The sequence below is a fragment of the Equus caballus genome, chromosome 29 (assembly GCF_041296265.1).
Source record: "Equus caballus isolate H_3958 breed thoroughbred chromosome 29, TB-T2T, whole genome shotgun sequence".
Lineage (NCBI taxonomy): Eukaryota > Metazoa > Chordata > Mammalia > Perissodactyla > Equidae > Equus > Equus caballus.
The window spans coordinates 37,992,592-38,009,313 of record NC_091712.1 but is presented as its reverse complement, the minus strand read 5'-3'; the positions used below and the strand labels follow the sequence as shown (position 1 = coordinate 38,009,313).

Here is a 16,722-nt window from a genome sequence, read left to right as displayed (position 1 = left end):
CTAAGGGGTATTTCACAGAAATTATTGCAGAAGAGTTGAAAATTGTATGCATATTACTTATTTTATTTATGTTAGGGACATACGATTACTTAAATCTTGGTGCAATAATCATCCCACCTAGAAAAATGGCTGTCAGTTTGTTCATAACTGTTCCATGTTTATGTTATCATTTCCCACTAAGAAAAGGAAATGCTCTAAAGAAGATGAACCTGTGTGCTTTCTTCATATAGGGGATCGCTAATGGGATATTAGACATACTGACTTAACCCAAACGCAGGAGGTGGAAAAGTCCTAAAAGAAGTGAATATTTGAAGAATTTGTGCAATCTTCTCTTTACTGGAGGCTTGAAGCTTACACATGTTATCTCTTAGACTACGTAAGATAATGTTCTTCCATTACGCTCTTAAGGTCACTAAGAGAGAAAACTAAAGACCCTCTCTTATTTTTTCACCCTTTCTCTTGCCTCCACTTCAAGCCCTTAGCTTGTGACCTCATCATTGCTTCATCACTCATTTCCTGTGTGACCTGCATAAGTCAAGTGACCTCTCTGAGCCATTCTTTTCTCATGGGCAAAATGAAGGGATTGGACGAGATGTTCTGTAAGATCCTTTCAAACTCTAAAGAATGCTTACCAATCTATCCGAGCCCAAAGCCACCAATTGCTTTCTAGAACATTCTAACACCATCTCAACCAATTTGAAATAGACAAGGTGTAAATTCTGGGGTCACAAAGAGGAAAAAATAATGAAGTGAACAGATCTGTAGGGGAAAGGCTGAGGGGCCTTCTTTGCCGTTCTGCCCTGCAGTCAAGGGGCTGTTCAAGTCCTCATCTGCCTCATTTAGATCACTGTTGTGTTTCTGCCTTTACTATCTGGGCTTTCAGTTGCCCAGGGAAGTGTGGGGCTGAGGTGAGAGTACCTATGAGAGTCATTCTGAGAAAAGCCTGGGGTAATCGAGATCGCTGGGTAAATGGCTAAAAAGTACCAAATGAATGTAGGAAGGAGCAGTGGCCACAAAGACACGACTATCAGAGCACTTTCTCACACATTTCTGGAAATTTCAGAAACCCACTGTTGCTTCTTGTACAATCTGACGGAGTTTCAGGCTTCCTGACCAACAGGAGAAAGAACGAACAGTGCACAGGCGTATGAAAAAACGCATGATGTCGGAACTCTCCTCTGACACATATTTAAAGAGCATGCTGGTTTCCTTGTGAAAGTGCCGTTTTGACTGATGGCTTTTTCTCCCCAGGAAGACAAGCACCCCAACAAAAGTCACGCCCGGCTTCTGGCTTCTGAGGCCGCTGGTAGAGTGAGTGCCCAGCATCACAGACTTCTCTTGTAAATTTTATTTTATATCATGCAGAATATTCTAGATCTCGCTTATTCTCACCTTGCCCTTTGGAGAGGTGAGGGAGCTGGAGCTGCAGGGGCGAAATGACAGAGGTCTCAGGCCCAGTTGCAGAGTGGGGCCTGGCTCTCCAGTTCTGGCCTTTTATTCGCTCACTTACTCCGAAAGACAGAGGAAGGAAGATTTAGTTAGTCCCTATCTTGTGCCAGACGCTGTGCTAGGCGTTTTTACATGCGTGAGAACATTTCATATATTCTAGTCTATATTATGTGCAATGTCTCTTTTAAATGCTTTTAAAGTATGTTTTAAACATGTATTCCTTTACATGCAAAGCTGGGTGCTGGTCTACTGTCACTGGAACATATGCAAGTGTCGCATTTTTTGTTGTGGAGCTGGAGGTATCTGGAATCATTTACATTCTCTGTGATTAAGGGTATTTATTGACCAAAACGCGTGCACACAAGCATACACACACACACACACACACACACACACGTCCCAAAAAACAGCATCAGTCAGGGATGTGGTTTATGCTGCTGGAACAGTCTTGCCTCTGTGCATTAACTGGCCTGAAGGAGATTGAATTGGGCACTGTGCAAATGCATAAAGGGCCCCATTGGACTTGTAACATAAAATAGACTAAACAAATTAAAACCGGGAGCCCCATCCCACATCAAAAAGGGGGTTTCATGGCTCAGCAAGTGGACAGTTTTCCTTATGCACACCCACTGCCTTAGCAAATACCCAACTGTGACATACAGAAAAGAAATAGCAGTGTTGGGGCTCTGTACAATCCAGCCTGCTTGTGGCTTCAAGATCCCCAACCTCCTTGTTTTCACTGTGTGAGTGGCTTCAGATGATCTTATTCCAGAATAAAAGATCATCGTCATGATCAAAGAAGTGAGTCAATTGACCGGTAAAGATTTGATTTGCAGCGCCCTCTACTGGAAACAAATACTGACTTGCTGTCAGATTTTTTATATAGTTGTTTTTTCATGGAAAGGGTGTTGGGAATACAGACATCAGGGTAAGGAAAGAATTAGGTCTTTACTAGATTTCAGATAATGATTTGTAAGCTCTGGTTTTAAATAAACGGAAATGTATTCATACCAAATCATTCATACTTTGAGTAACATATGGAGGATGTGTTTCTTTGAAAAGTAAAATCTTTCCTACTTTTTAAAATGAGTCATTACAACTACCTTTTTAATAGAGTGCTATGATTTTTTTCTTATCCCTTTAAAGATTGATTTTTACACTTGTAAATGCCTCTGCAATAGATACACTTGCTGAATTCTTGGAGGTTTTAATTTTAATTTCATACTACGTGGAGGAGGGACTCAAGGATTTTTTAGTTTCCCAAACCAATTTCTTGAGGAGGTAAATGTTTTAAAAATTATGCATAGAAGAAAATTAACTCATGATAAATAAAAACAAACCTCTGCTTACAGTTATTCATTCAACAAACATTTATTGAGTGCTTCCTATGTGCCAGGTGCTGTTGTAGGATCTGAAATACGTTGAACCAAACAGACAAAGCTTTGTTCCATGGTGTTTATTTTTCATCAAGGAGAGCCCAAAAATGAACAAATGAATATATAATGTGTCATGTGGAGGGAGGGGAAAGTGTAGAAAGTGACAACAAGAAGGTCAAGGGGGGGTGACATTTTATAGGGGAGGAGATCAGGGATGACCTCTTTGATAAGGCCACATTTGAGCACAATCTGAATGAAAGGAGTGGAGAACAGTAAGTGCAAAGGCCCTGAGGTTGTCTTGGCTCCACTTCAAGGGAAGAATAAATTATGTAAAGTTTGACCATATTTAACACTGTTGACTTGTCACGTCTAAATTAAGCAAGGAATACTAGTACTCCCAGATGAGAAACCACAACAAAACGATAAGTTCAAATGCTTACAAGTCCATGTGTTCCCCCAGGGATCAAACCCAGTTTCCCTGAGTTTAAGTAGATTCTCAATTTGAAGGGAACTGTAAAGGTCATCTGGTCTAACATCTCTCTGATGTGCGACTCCTCCCTCCGTTATCTCTACCCAGTGGTCATCCAGTCTGTGTTTGGACACACTCCTCACTCCCTCCAGAGATAGCCCGGTCCATCTTTGGCCTCCTCTGACCCTTCACAAGTCCATACCTACACTGAATGAAACCAGTGTCTCTATTCGCTAGAGTTGGGGTGAGCTCACCTGGCCATGGGGGGAGCCAGAAGGGACCCCTCTCCCTCTTCCTCTTTCTCCCTGCACACGGGGCCTCTGGGAGCAGGAATTGTGCATCTGTTCTAGGGCCTGTGGCCTTGCAGCGGACTCTTTAACGGACTTGCAGTAAGTGCCGCATCTGGAGATGGACGCACCCGTCGTCATTCATCACTCTGACCCACTTCCATAAAACCTGCTCGGTACAGGGCGGTTTTTAAGCCTTGTCCTCACAACAGTGGGACTGCCTCGCTCAGAGTCTTTAAACCAATGGGAATAGAGTAGTTCACTCGGAGGAAGGATCTCGAAGTTGTGGTGCTCTTCCCACCTTTCATTCCTTGCTTGGTTGGCAGTTACGCTGAAACCAGAAATCAACTGCTTAGGGATAACATGAAGGAAAAAATCTGGAAAACAGGGTCAGTTACAAACGAATCTGAAAACAATATAGTGCATTTGGCAAAGGCAAACTTCGTTTGGCTGGAGAACTAATGGCAACAGCTAACATTTACAGAGCACAGAAACTCTGCGCCTAGCGCTCTCCCACGTGGTTAACATATATTAACTCATTTAACCCCACAGCAAGCCCACGGGGTGGGCAGTGTTATCTTCCCCACTTCGTAGATGAAGCAACTGGTCATGGATGCGCAGTTAGCATATGTTGGAGCCAGAATTTGAACCCAGGCACTCTGGCCCCAGAACTGGGCTTTTCATCCCCAAAATACATTCCCCTTATAAATAAGTCTAGAGATCCCAGACTCTAGGAATCACGTATGGAGTGGGCAATTGAAGGGACTTGTGTCATTTATCAATGGAATCAAAGGCTAAAAGGAAAAGGAGGGCCAGGGACCAGTTCAAGAGTACTGAACATGGAAATTGTGACTGTACCTATTTATAGGATTAAATTTGAGAATACAAAGGAACGAGGATATTTGGAATGTGACAACAGCCACACCAATAAAGAGCTGACACTTACTGCCTGCTAGACCCTGCTAGGCTCTGTACTAAGTGGCTGATGCATTTGTCTTCATTCATCCTCATAAAATCCTATAAGGGAGTTGCTATCATCATATCATCTATGACTTAGAGAACTTAGCTCATTGCTTGCAATAGCTGGCTAGTAAATTGCAGAGCTCTTCTGTGATACAGCACATATATATCCTAACACGCACGCTATTTAAGAGCCAGAAGAGTTTACGCTCAAGATTGGGCTACATCAGGCGCTACTGAAAGCTAATGGTCATTTGTTTCCAAACTCACCAGCGGCCTTCTGGAAACTCCGTGGCTCTGCTGAATCCACATCTGCCCCATGGGCAGCATGCTAGAAAGGAAAGAATGTGGACTTGAAAGCCAGACGGACTAGTTCTCAAATCTCAGCCCTGCCACTTTCAGGTTCCCTCGCCCTCTCTCTCTCTCCTTCCTCCCTCTGTGCCTCAGTTTCCTCTATGCAGAAATGGGACTCAGACCTTCTCCCTGCCCCGAGTTATTGTAAGGATTAAGTGTCTCTTTCAAAGAGATAGAGAGACTGGCAGAAAACTTAAGAAATATTATTTGCTCCATCTCCCCCCATCTGGCCTTCCGCCACCTGCTCAAAGGACTCATTGTTCATAAACCTTTGGTACAATCTTGTAATATTTTTGAATTCATGTCTAATAACTATACATTGAATCATTGGATCAGATCATATCCCCAATTTTGTTTGCCACGTTACCGTGGTCTTGGATCCTGCCGTCTCTGCTCAGTCTTCCTCCTCGCTGTCTTCTCCTCTTATCTTTCTTCTTGCTCTGTTAGTCTGTTAGTTCATCTTCTTGAAACTGCAAATAAAGTATTCCAAAACAAGAATGGGTCAAGCAGCCGGTTCATATGACGTTAAAAGGCTTCAAGTTATAATCTACTCATTGGAAGCAAAGCCTTCACATATGCCAATGCTGTATTGCCTTCGGGAAACTGTCCATCTCTAAAAGTCTAACAAATTTAAATGCCCAATTGGAAAAGCAGACAATGGCACCAATAGCATGTTCCAAGACAAACTGTTTTGAATTCGCACCAGATGAGTAGTCAGAGAATTAGGTTGCAGCCCAAAGTAGTGGAAAATGGCATAATGGAATGAAGAGACTTGGATTCAAATCCTAATTCTGTTCCTTAATAGATTCTTTATAAGTCAATGAACTTCTCTGAGCCTCAGCTTTACCAACTGTGAAACGGACACAATAGCTTTTTAGCTCTTAAGAATGAGAGAATTTAGGGAGAGGCAATAAACCCAGTGAAAGCTTTGACTTGGGTGCTAAAAAAAAAATCCATTTCCTTTAATGCTTCTTTTTTGTTTAATAATAAACTAAGTTTCCAATTCCAGCCCAAACCATGAGTCAAAGAAAACCATGGAAACAGGCGTGTTGTAAGGCCAGGGTATAATCGAAGTCATTGTAAGTTATTGTCTGTTTTATTCCAGGCATTGTGCTGGGCGCTATTTGCTTTCATATCTGCACTCTTGTTTCAAACTGCTTTGGGCTGTTGGAGAGAACAGAGCTACAAAAATTTAATGGATGGCTGGTATTTCTTGGGAGTCTTTTGTTGGTATGCCTTTAGCTACTAGAAAGAAGAAAGAAAGAAAATCTACAAAACCAGAAAATTCTTTGAGACAGAAATACCTCTTTCTTTTTCTCTCTTGACTCTGAGTAGCATAAATCACGTTGAATGAGCCAATATTTTCCAGTTTTTAAAAAACAGGTTTTTTTTCTCTACATTCCACTTTTCAACTAAAAGGAAGCTTTTGACAAATTTTTAGTAGTGAAAAAATATATATTTAAAGATCAGAACCTGAAGCTGACACTTGCCATGGTAATTTGTACACAGGAACTCAGTGAATTTATGGATTTCGGTCTGGGCTCTGGCAGGGACCCGAATATAAACTACGGAGTGACGTACCTCCCTGTTCCCATTCTGTAAAATGAATGTGATATGATCATGCACACACTTTTGGAAAGATTATATGAAAGTCATTACAGTTTTGTCCCTTTCTTAGCTTCTCGGAAGAAAAGGGACACTAAGGATTTTGTTTTTTGAAAGCAAAGGTTGTTTACAAAGCTTCTGAGTGACTGCTGTGCTCCACAAACCGTTGTTTGCACTCCCTGGGTTTATTTACTTTGTGTTTTGTTACTCTGGAACAGGAGGAGACATCCCGCTGGGGTGAAGGCCCAGCCGCAGGCTGCTGATGCTTTTAAGAAGAAAACTATTTTTGTAAACTGAATTTTAGTGACATAGCAATGTGGGGATGCTAAGCCCTCTGGTGTGCACTGTACTATTAGAAAACTATTGATAACGTGACTCTCAAGCTAGAGAACCCTAGAAGTGGGACTAAAGACCCCAAAATCTGTCTCATCGCCAAGGCTGCAGGAGCCCTGCGGAGCCAGCTTCGAAGAGTGATGCAAATTGAAACATTGTTAATATTGTTGCTATTCTATCTGGAGCCCCAGTCCTGGGCTCTTCGCAGAGCCCTTGCTAGTGCACTGGCAACTTTATCTCAAAGCAACCCTCCTTGTGTTCCTTTGAAAAGTAAGATATTCACCTTGACTAGGGGCTTAACAAGAGCAAATAGTTCCCAGGTGTGGGCCTTGCTCCGCACCATAAGTATAAAATGTATTTTTGTGTTCTCCCTACAGGAGGCCGCGAGAGGGGAACTTTTCACTTACTTGTCTGTGTTTTTTATGGTGGCATTCTCTAACTTTCACCTGACATTCAACTTCAGGGCCCCAGGCCAGGAATTTTAATAGTAAAAAGGTCACATGTAGTCACGGCCTGGGAGCAGAGGAGAAAGGAACTTTGCAGTTTATTGTGGGAGAAGTACACATATTCATTTACTCATTTATAAACAAGGTATATCCTCAGGCCACCAAGTTGGGGGTACAAGCAGGGGACAAATAAATGGCGCCAGCATCGTTCTATCTGAGCCCCTCAAGTTTCTTCTCTGTGTTACAAAAGTGTGACTGTGTGGAGATTGGGATGGGGGGGTGGGTGTGGCGGTTAATTTTATATATCATTTTGGCTGGGCCATTGTGCCCAGATATTTGGTCAAGCATCATTCTGGATGTTTCTGTGATGGTTGTTTTTTAGATTAGATTAACATTTAAATAGGGGCACTTTGAGTAAAAGTAGATTATCCTCATAAATGTGAATGGGCCTCATCTAATCAGTTGACGGCCTTAACGGAACAGATGGCTGATCTCCCCTAAGCAAGGCGGAATTCTGCAAAGGACAGCCTTTGGACTTGAACTGCAACTTCGCCCAGGGTCTCCAGCCCGCCAGCTTACTCTGTCGATTGTGGACTTATCAAACCTCCACCATCGTGTGAGCCAATTTCTTAAAGCACGTGCGCGCACGCACACACACTCGTGCTATTGATTCTGTTTCTCTGGGGAACCCTGACTGATGGGGGTGGTTATAAGGCATGCTTTATAAATGTCACTTTCCTCTAGTTCTTTTGTGGCTGTAAACACAGTCTATCACACCTAATCTGGGCTCCCACGACTCTATGCTTTGGCCTCCTTTGCCACCGAAGGAACACTGGGAACCAGGCGGAATTCAGGAGAAGCTGAAATAATCCAGCTTCCACAATACACAATACGGGCCTGGTGGCGTTCCCACTGCCAAGACTGGCCGTCCCTTGGCCAACAACTGCCGTTGACTCTTCTGGAGGTGACGCCATTTAAGGGGATGAACCTGTGGGTGGGGTTCATGGCCCATCTGATTCCTGTTTTCTGCTCTGCTCTTTCTTCATATTATTTTAGAATACCACAGTATTTTATTATTAATCACCAAAGACAGAAGGATTTTTAAAAATCAGTCAGTATATTTATAAACTGCCCTGTCGCCGACAGCCACAGTTTACCCATCATTTCTGACACTTTGGTGTTTTACCTAGCACCTATTAGTTTCATTTCAGTAAACATACAGTCATCAACAGATGCTGCAGACAGCATTGGCCTCACCTTCCAGATATGTTCTGTATTTGATCCCCTCCTGCCTCTCTGGCCCAAGCCACCAGGCTCAGCTTGGCTCCAGGTAGCCCCCTGCAGGGCCTCCTCCTGGTCCTCCTGATTCTCCTCTTACGCCCGGCCATCGGCTCTCTACACAGAGGCCCAGGTGTGAGCTCCTGGAGATTCAGTCAAGTCACACCATTCCCTCACATAGCCTATGCGCTTCCCACTCCCGCCTTCCTCCCGCTTTGTCCATTCTACTCCCTTCCCTCGCTTTGCTGGGCACTGAGTGAGCTGTTGCTTGGACTGGCTGAGCACATCCTTTCTTAGGGCCTTTGCATCATTGGCTGTTTCTTCTGCCTGGAATACTCTTGTTCAAGTATTGGCCACGTGTTTCTTTATTTCTTCTGGTTTCTACTTCGGGGCCCACTCTATTTTTTTTTTTAAGATTTTATTTTTTTTCCTTTTTCTCCTCAAAGCCCCCCGGTACATAGTTGTATATTCTTCGTTGTGGGTCCTTCTAGTTGTGGCATGTGGGACGCTGCCTCAGCGTGGTTTGATGAGCAGTGCCATGTCCGCGCCCAGGATTCGAACCAACGAAACACTGGTCCGCCTGCAGTGGAGCGCGCAAACTCAACCACTCGGCCACGGGGCCAGCCCCACTGCCCACTCTATTTTTAAGACCACTCGCTCCCCCACAGCCTCTCTACCTGCTTTATTTTTCTTCATGGTACTCACCATCATCAGTATCATCTTGTGACTTTCCACCAATGTCACTAGCTGTCCTCCCACTAAAATAGCACCATGAGAGTTGGGACCTTCTCTGATCTCTGGCAGTCTCCCCGCCCCTAGAACAGAGCCTGGCACACAGTAGGGGCTTCATAAGTATTTGGTGAATGAAAGATGAACGAAAGGCCACAAACACAAAGTCTATCTCTGAATAAGGCTGAAATGAATATGTTTTGCATAAACTCTAGATTTCACATAATCTGCGCTTGTCGATCAACCAGGAAGATACTGGAATGCAGCCCGTTTTCTGAACACCTGAGAATGGAAGAGTGTCTCTTACGGTTTAGAAAGGCTCTTGCATATGAGAAACTATGAGATCTCTTGCGATGGACCACTTTGCCTTATGAAAAAACACCTCCAGTCGTTTGATCCTTGCCGTGGTTCCAAAAAAAGGCTGGAGGCCAGAGCTGCCAATTATCTTCCTTTTCTCCCTGAAGCGCCCACACTTTCCAAAAAGACAAACAAAAAAATGTTTAAAGCATTTTTTGCTCATAAGATTTTTTTCATTCAGATTTTAAAGTAGATTGAAGGCATCATTGAAGCTTTATCTCATGAGTCACCTTAATAGTCTGATTACAGTGCCGCACTACAGACCAGCACTTGTAGAGAACGCATCCTTTAAAAATAACCCATTGGGACTAAAATGTCCAGAAGGCTGGCAGAAATAGGGGTTGCTATCGGGTGTAAGCTCCAGTCTGCTCAGTTGACTCTGCTGTCTTAGGTCACAATTCAGAGCAGAGAATGTGTCACTTCCACTTGTTGCACCATTCAGAAAAGCAAGATCCTAGATGAAAGACTGACAAACTACCATCTGGTCTTTAACAACGCTACTTTACCATAATAAGGCTTGCGTCGCGTCACCCAAATGATTGAACCAAAATTTAGGTTTAACTTCCGCTTCCTGTTTAGACTTTCACCAGCTATATGATGGTGAACGAGTGATACAACCTCTCTAAGTTTCCCCATGTTAAAAGAGAGAGATAGAGAACTAAAGTTCCCATTAGGCCCTCTAAATCTAATATTTTCCATTCTCTTTTCATTTCTCTCCTCTACTTACATCAGGGGAGCCACCTAGGCTTACGGATAAGAGCTATTCTGATCCCCTTCAAACTCTATCCTCCTCCCCACCAAGGAGAACATTAACCACAACATTAACACTAACTACTTAGGAGTCCATTAGCAGAGATCATTCTAATGCTGCTTCAAAGATGAAGCAAGGAATTTCCTTTTGGAAAGCAGGACAACAGACAGGAAATGCAACCAGGAACATCCATCGTAACTTACTGCCAAGACCCAATCTGATCCCTTCCGCCATTTCCCTGGCTGGCGGGCCAAGGGCAACGTTGGAGGGACACACGGCTGCCCCCTCCAGCCAGGGGGAAGCCAGAGCGATTCCATCCCTTTTGCTCCTGCGTATTAACCACGATGCACCGCTCTCCCGCCTAGCGAGAACTGGGGGGAAATGCTCATTTCTTTATTCCTACTGCGTTTGTTTTAAATCTCAACTTCCCATGCAGATCTTTTGCCCAGCAATTGAACTTCTAAAAGTATATTCTAAGGAAATAAGACAGTTACACAAATATGTATGCACAAGATGCTCGCCACAGAACTGTTGAAAATACTAACCTACAGAAGGTTGATTACACCAACTAAGGTACCTGCGTACAACAAAAAGTAATACAGATAGTAAAAATGATGCTGTAGATTTATGTTTATAGGCATGGGAGGCATTTTTAAAATATCGTAGATACCATGATCTCGTTTTCGTAAAACAGTACATGTACCTATGCCTAAAGAAGGAATCTGGAAACACAAATCCCAAATGTTAAGTTCATGATGGCATTATACATAATTTCATTTTCTACTTAATAATTTTCAACATATCATGTGATGTATATCACAACATGCATCTATTAATTTAGAAAAATATTTATTTTTAATAGATAATACTTGCACATGGTACAAAATTTAAAGGATACTATAGAGTAAACAATACAAATTAAGGCTCCCTTCCTCCCCTATTTCCTTCCAGAGGGCAATGGCTTTACCTCTGTCTTCCCTAATCTTCCTGAGACAGTCTATGCTTTTCTATGTGTTACTTTTATGATCAGAAAAACAATAATGCTAGTTCCATTTTGAAAAAGAAAAATTTCATGCAGATTTGAAATTAAGTCTTTGGAAGTTAAACGAAATGGAAGAACTGAAGTAGTAATGTAACTACTTGGCTTCTCTGTTTTGTGATACAGCAGTGGACAAGAAATAGTGACCATGTCTTTCTCTTCCATAAGACTAGGGGTTTTTTTTTTAATTATTTTTTAGGGGGTTTTTTGGTGAGGAAGATTGGCCCTAAACTAACATCCATTGCCAATCTTCCTCTTTTTGCTTGAGGAAGATTAGCCCTGAGCTAACATCTGTGTCATCTTGCTCTATTTTGTGTGTGGGATGCCACTCAGCATGGTTTGACGAGCAGTGCGAGGTCCATGCCCAGGATGCAAATCTGCAAATCCTGGGCCACTGAAGCAGAGGGTGTGAACTTAACCACTTGGGCATGGGTCCGGCCCCAACACTGTACAATTTTTTTTAAAGGAAATTTCATTTTATTTTTTTATTTTTTATTTTTCCTTCTTCTCTCCAAAGCCCCCCAGTACATGGTTGTATATTTTAGTTGTGGGTTCTTCTAGTTGTGGCATGTGGGATGCTGCCTCAGGATGGCCTGATGAGCGGTGCTAGGTCGGTACCCAGGATCCGAACCAGTGAAACCCTGGGCCGCTGAAGCAGAGCACATGAACTTAACCACTCAGCCAAGGGGCTGCTCCCAAGACTACATTTTTTGAGGGCAGAACTGCTGTCATGCGACTTTTGTGTCCTCCACAGTGACTACATACAATAAAATTAATTAAAATAATATTTTAATTATAATATTTATAAATTACCAAGATTTTATAAGTTACAAGGTTTTATTAATACTAGGGATTATCATGACTACTAAATAATAGTTTGTATACAGCAAGCAGAAACTATATACCTGCTTAAGAGATAAATAAATGCATATGGTCTAAAACAAGCCTGAAGAGTCTGATCTTGAGTGGCAATGTTGGCAGATAATTATATTGTACTCAGTGTGTGCCATGTATAGTTCTAAATATTGGACAGGCATTGCCTCCCTTAATCTTCTTAATGATCCTATGAAAAATTTCCCCTATTTTACAGATAAGGAAAACAAGGCACAAAAAGAAAGAATAACTCATCCAAGATGGTCACATGGGCTCCTGGGGAGCATCGCTTAGGTTAGTAAGCCAGTACTTTGCAACTAAGCCTCTTAAAGTATTTTATAGCAGATAACTGGAAATAAACCCAGTGCTTCAATAAGACACTTAACATGTTGGTTGTTGTTATGCCTAAGACAAACAGCTTAACGTTGAGGCTGGAGCTGAGGACACAGAATCTCAGCCTCTCAGTCTCCATCGAGACCACACTCCCTCACCTGAAAACTGTGAGAACGCCTCTTTTGCAGGTGACAGACCGCAGCCCAAGAACCCCAAGGAAATATAGTGAATGCTTGTCAGTTAATGGGGCGTTAATTGAGTATTAAAGAACATTAAAAGGTATCAAAAGGGAGGTGGATGGAGAGTGAGGTCATTGTATCAATGCCGGGGTCTGTGGTCTTAAACATAGCAGAGTGGAATTTAGTCTTTTCCCAGCTTGTGGTTTTATTGAAACTTGACTACGTCCAACATCTGATAGAACCTCCAAAGAGACACTATAAACAATTAAAAGTAAAGCTGGACCGTTTTCAGGATGCTGAGAGAAGGCAAGATGTCAGTGTCCTAACTCAATAGACAATTCATCCAATGTGACAACAAAAACAAGAATCGTGGGTCATCTCAAGAAATGTCTCACAGAGATGAAAGGAACTGTGTGAATTATCTTTACCCAAAACATCCATCGTCCTCGCACCAGCATCGTTGGCCTCACTTTGGATCTGGGTAGGCTCTCAGGCCCCACCCCAGAAACCTCCTGAATTCAAATCCAAATTTTAACAAGACCCCCAGATGATTCAAATGCACATTACAGTTTGAGAAACACTGGTCTAGTTTAACCTCATTATATTATAGAGGAAAAGACTGAATGCTACGAAGGAGTCAAACTCACATGGCTCATTCTTTTTTTTTTTTTTTTTTTTGCAGGGGAAGATTCACCCTGAGCTAATATTTGCTGCCGATCTTCCTTTTTTTTCCCCTCCCCAAAGTCCCAGTGCATGATTGTATATTCTAATTGTAAGTCCTTCTACTTCTTTTGTGTGAGCTGCTGCCACAGCATGGCTACTGACAGACCAGTGGTGTAGTTCCATGACAGGGACATGAACCCAGGCTGCTGAAGCGGTAAGAGCACTGAATGTTAACCCCTAGGCCATCAGAGCTGGCTCACATGGCTCATTCTTGACAGAGACGAGATTAAAATCCAAATTGGAAGAAATACAAGAACTACTACAAAATTGTCTTACACATTGGATTGTAAGTTGATAACTGCTTGTATTAATAATTTTTGTGGTTATTAGTGGCAGTTAGAAATGATGCTGAAATGGGAAGTAGCATCAGTTTTTATGTAACCGGTTGAACTCCATAAGCAGTATACTCCTAGCCATTCTTATCCCTACAAATTCGTGCTATTTCTTGGGCAATTATCCTCAGTGAGGGTAATTTTCCTAACTTCAGTGTTTTCCCCCCAGTCCTCAGGTGCAACTGCAAAAAAAAAAAAATCTCTTTTTAGGCTGTCTTCTCCATGATATGATAATTACTGCCATATTTAAAATGTAATCCTCTTCTAAAAATATAAATGTTAAATGCAACATCTTAACTGTACACTATGATTATCCATCATTTCAATTTCTCATTGATTTTCCAAACAGTATCAAATCAGCCAGGTATTTATTAGAAGGATTTTTTCTCTTTTCCTTTTGGAGGAAAGAAGCAGTTATATTTTCACCCATGAGAAAGATAAAGCAATTATAGATCATTTAAATATAGTTGATCTCGATTCTAACTTCTTGGGAGGGGTTAATGATTAATTAGTATTTAGAAGCAGATAGAAAATTGAGACAGCTGCCCAAATGCTTACAGATGGTAATAGTGTACAACAGTGGGTCTGAAAAATGTGCCCTTATTAGTTTTTATCAAAGCTGAATAAAATAATCTTGGTTGACACGGATCTTGGTCAGTTCAGGCTGCTCTAACAAAATACCACAGGTGGGGTAGCCTAAACATTAATTTCTTGCAGTTCTGGAGGCTGGAAGTCCAAAATCAAGGTGCCAACAGATACAGTGTCTAAAGAGGGCCGGCTTCCTGGTCCGTAGACAGGGCCTTCTCGTTGTGGCCTCACATTGCCCAGAGGGAGTGGGAGGGAGCTAATCCCATTCACGGGGCTCCATCTTCACGACCTCATCACCCCCCTAAGGACCCCACCTCCTAATACCATTGCATTGGGGGGTTAGGATTCCAATGTAGGAATTTTGGGAGGACACAAATATTCTGTCCATAGCAACATCCAACTCTAGTGGCCTAGATTCATATCTAGATGGCATAAAAGAATCTTGCTGGATTTGTCCATATCATGGAATGATATGCATCCCATCTCTTTCTCAACATGTTTCCTTTTGTGCAAAAGATTCGATTGGGATATTTTAAACTCTTACTGTGTACCCAGCACCGTACCGGCTGCTTCACTTACATTATCACACTGACTCTTCAGTCTGGGTTTACCTCTTAAATTGCCTATGAGTTTCAAGTTTCTAAAAATCATGATCCTCACCTGGGATTTATTCCAGGGAAACTTTTTTTTTTTCTTGCTCCCATGACTTATTATTTGAGAATTCCTAAATGCCTATGGCTAAAAAATGATCAGCACGCCTGGAGAAAATGCAAGACCTGAGACACTTTTAGGGCCACGTGGTCCCATCAGACCCCAGTCTCCCTTGTGGCTCACTGTGCGTGTCTCTGCGCAGAGGACGGAGGACGCCGTGCAGGAAATCACCATCGGAGCCCGAATGCCCATCCAGGAGCTCAACTCTCAAGGTCCTCTCTAGAAAGAATCTTTGGGCCTCAGCTATTTGTCCTTGACCAAATGAAACATGATATTTCCCAAGACTTTGTGAAATTTGGATGCTTTCCACACATTTACAAAAATGCCAAGCCAGTTTTTGAGTGAGAGTTATCAAGCACAAAGTGAAGTTGTATTTAAACTGAAGTTACGTAGACAACCGTAGATGTGATGTTCCTCTCTTACTCTGCAAACCAAATGCAAGGAGGCAAGAAGGGAGGGAAAGAGGGAAAGTGATGGAGAGAAGAATTCAACCGCTGTGTTGCTCAATTATCTGGCTCTTTGGGTCTAGAAGGAAGGATGCAAAGGGTTATCTACCAATGATGCATCAATTATGGTACCCAGAAGAGGGATTGGAGATACAAAGAAAACATGTGTCATGTCAAGGTTTGGGGGGATTACTAGAAGGTTGTGACTGAACTCATCTCATTTCATTCAATCTTCTGGATGGTATTTGATTTAGAGTTTTTACAATATGAGTCTCAGTAGTTTTGCTGACAACTTGGTACCTAATTCCCCGAAGGCTTCATCACACTCCCTTTTAATATATCTTTCATCACTGTATTATAGTCTGTCTGGCGATTGGCGTCTTTCTGTAGATAATTATACCCCTCCGGTGTTTTTTTTATTCTTCAGTAACTTCCACAGTGTTTGAAATCTACAGTCTTTGTTCTTTTCTCTCCTGGGCATAACATTCTCCCTTGTGAAGCGTTCTTTCACAAAGAGATCTTAAAGTTCTTTACAGATGTTAATTAATTCTCTCACCCGGAAATTACTGATTTTGCATCGTTGGGAAACTGAGGCAGAAAGTGGCGTGACACATTGAATCCTGTAAAAACTTGACATCAGAGCTTGAGTTATCACCCAGCAGATAAATTCTCAGTGTTCTCTTCAGGAAAAAACTGTATTCTGAACTTGAGATAAATAATGATCAAAAAGTCAAATCGGAAAGTAGAAGAGAGACGCATAATTTTGCCTCTCTGACATATAAACCTGAAGAACAAGTTACTCTTAATGAAGATTTAGCCACTAAGACTTCGAGTGAAACTCATATTACCAAGATTTTATTACTATACACATATACACACACAGCAGGACTTTTAGGATCCTACGATGAAGTGTTATTTGAAATCATTAAAACTAAGCTGCACCTGTCAAAATAAATCAACCACTACATTTAGCGATTCAGAATCATTGACTCTTTATCTTTTCCATATACTCATTAATTCTCAATATTCTTTCCCATCGTTAGTGTTTAATTTCCAAGTACTCCTGTCCTATAAAAATAACGTATTAAAATGAAATTGGGTATT

The 16,722-nt window shown here is 41.9% G+C and overlaps 1 long non-coding RNA gene across 1 annotated transcript; it reads right to left on the bottom strand.

Moving 5' to 3' along the window:
- Window positions 1-2,890: 2,890 nt before the first annotated feature.
- LOC111771235 (uncharacterized) lies at window positions 2,891-6,140 on the bottom strand. The gene is made up of 3 exons (XR_002804953.2): window positions 5,263-6,140; window positions 4,812-4,872; window positions 2,891-3,912 (listed from the first exon to the last, which is right to left on the bottom strand). It is a non-coding gene; the product is annotated as an uncharacterized lncRNA (long non-coding RNA).
- Window positions 6,141-16,722: the final 10,582 nt, after the last annotated feature.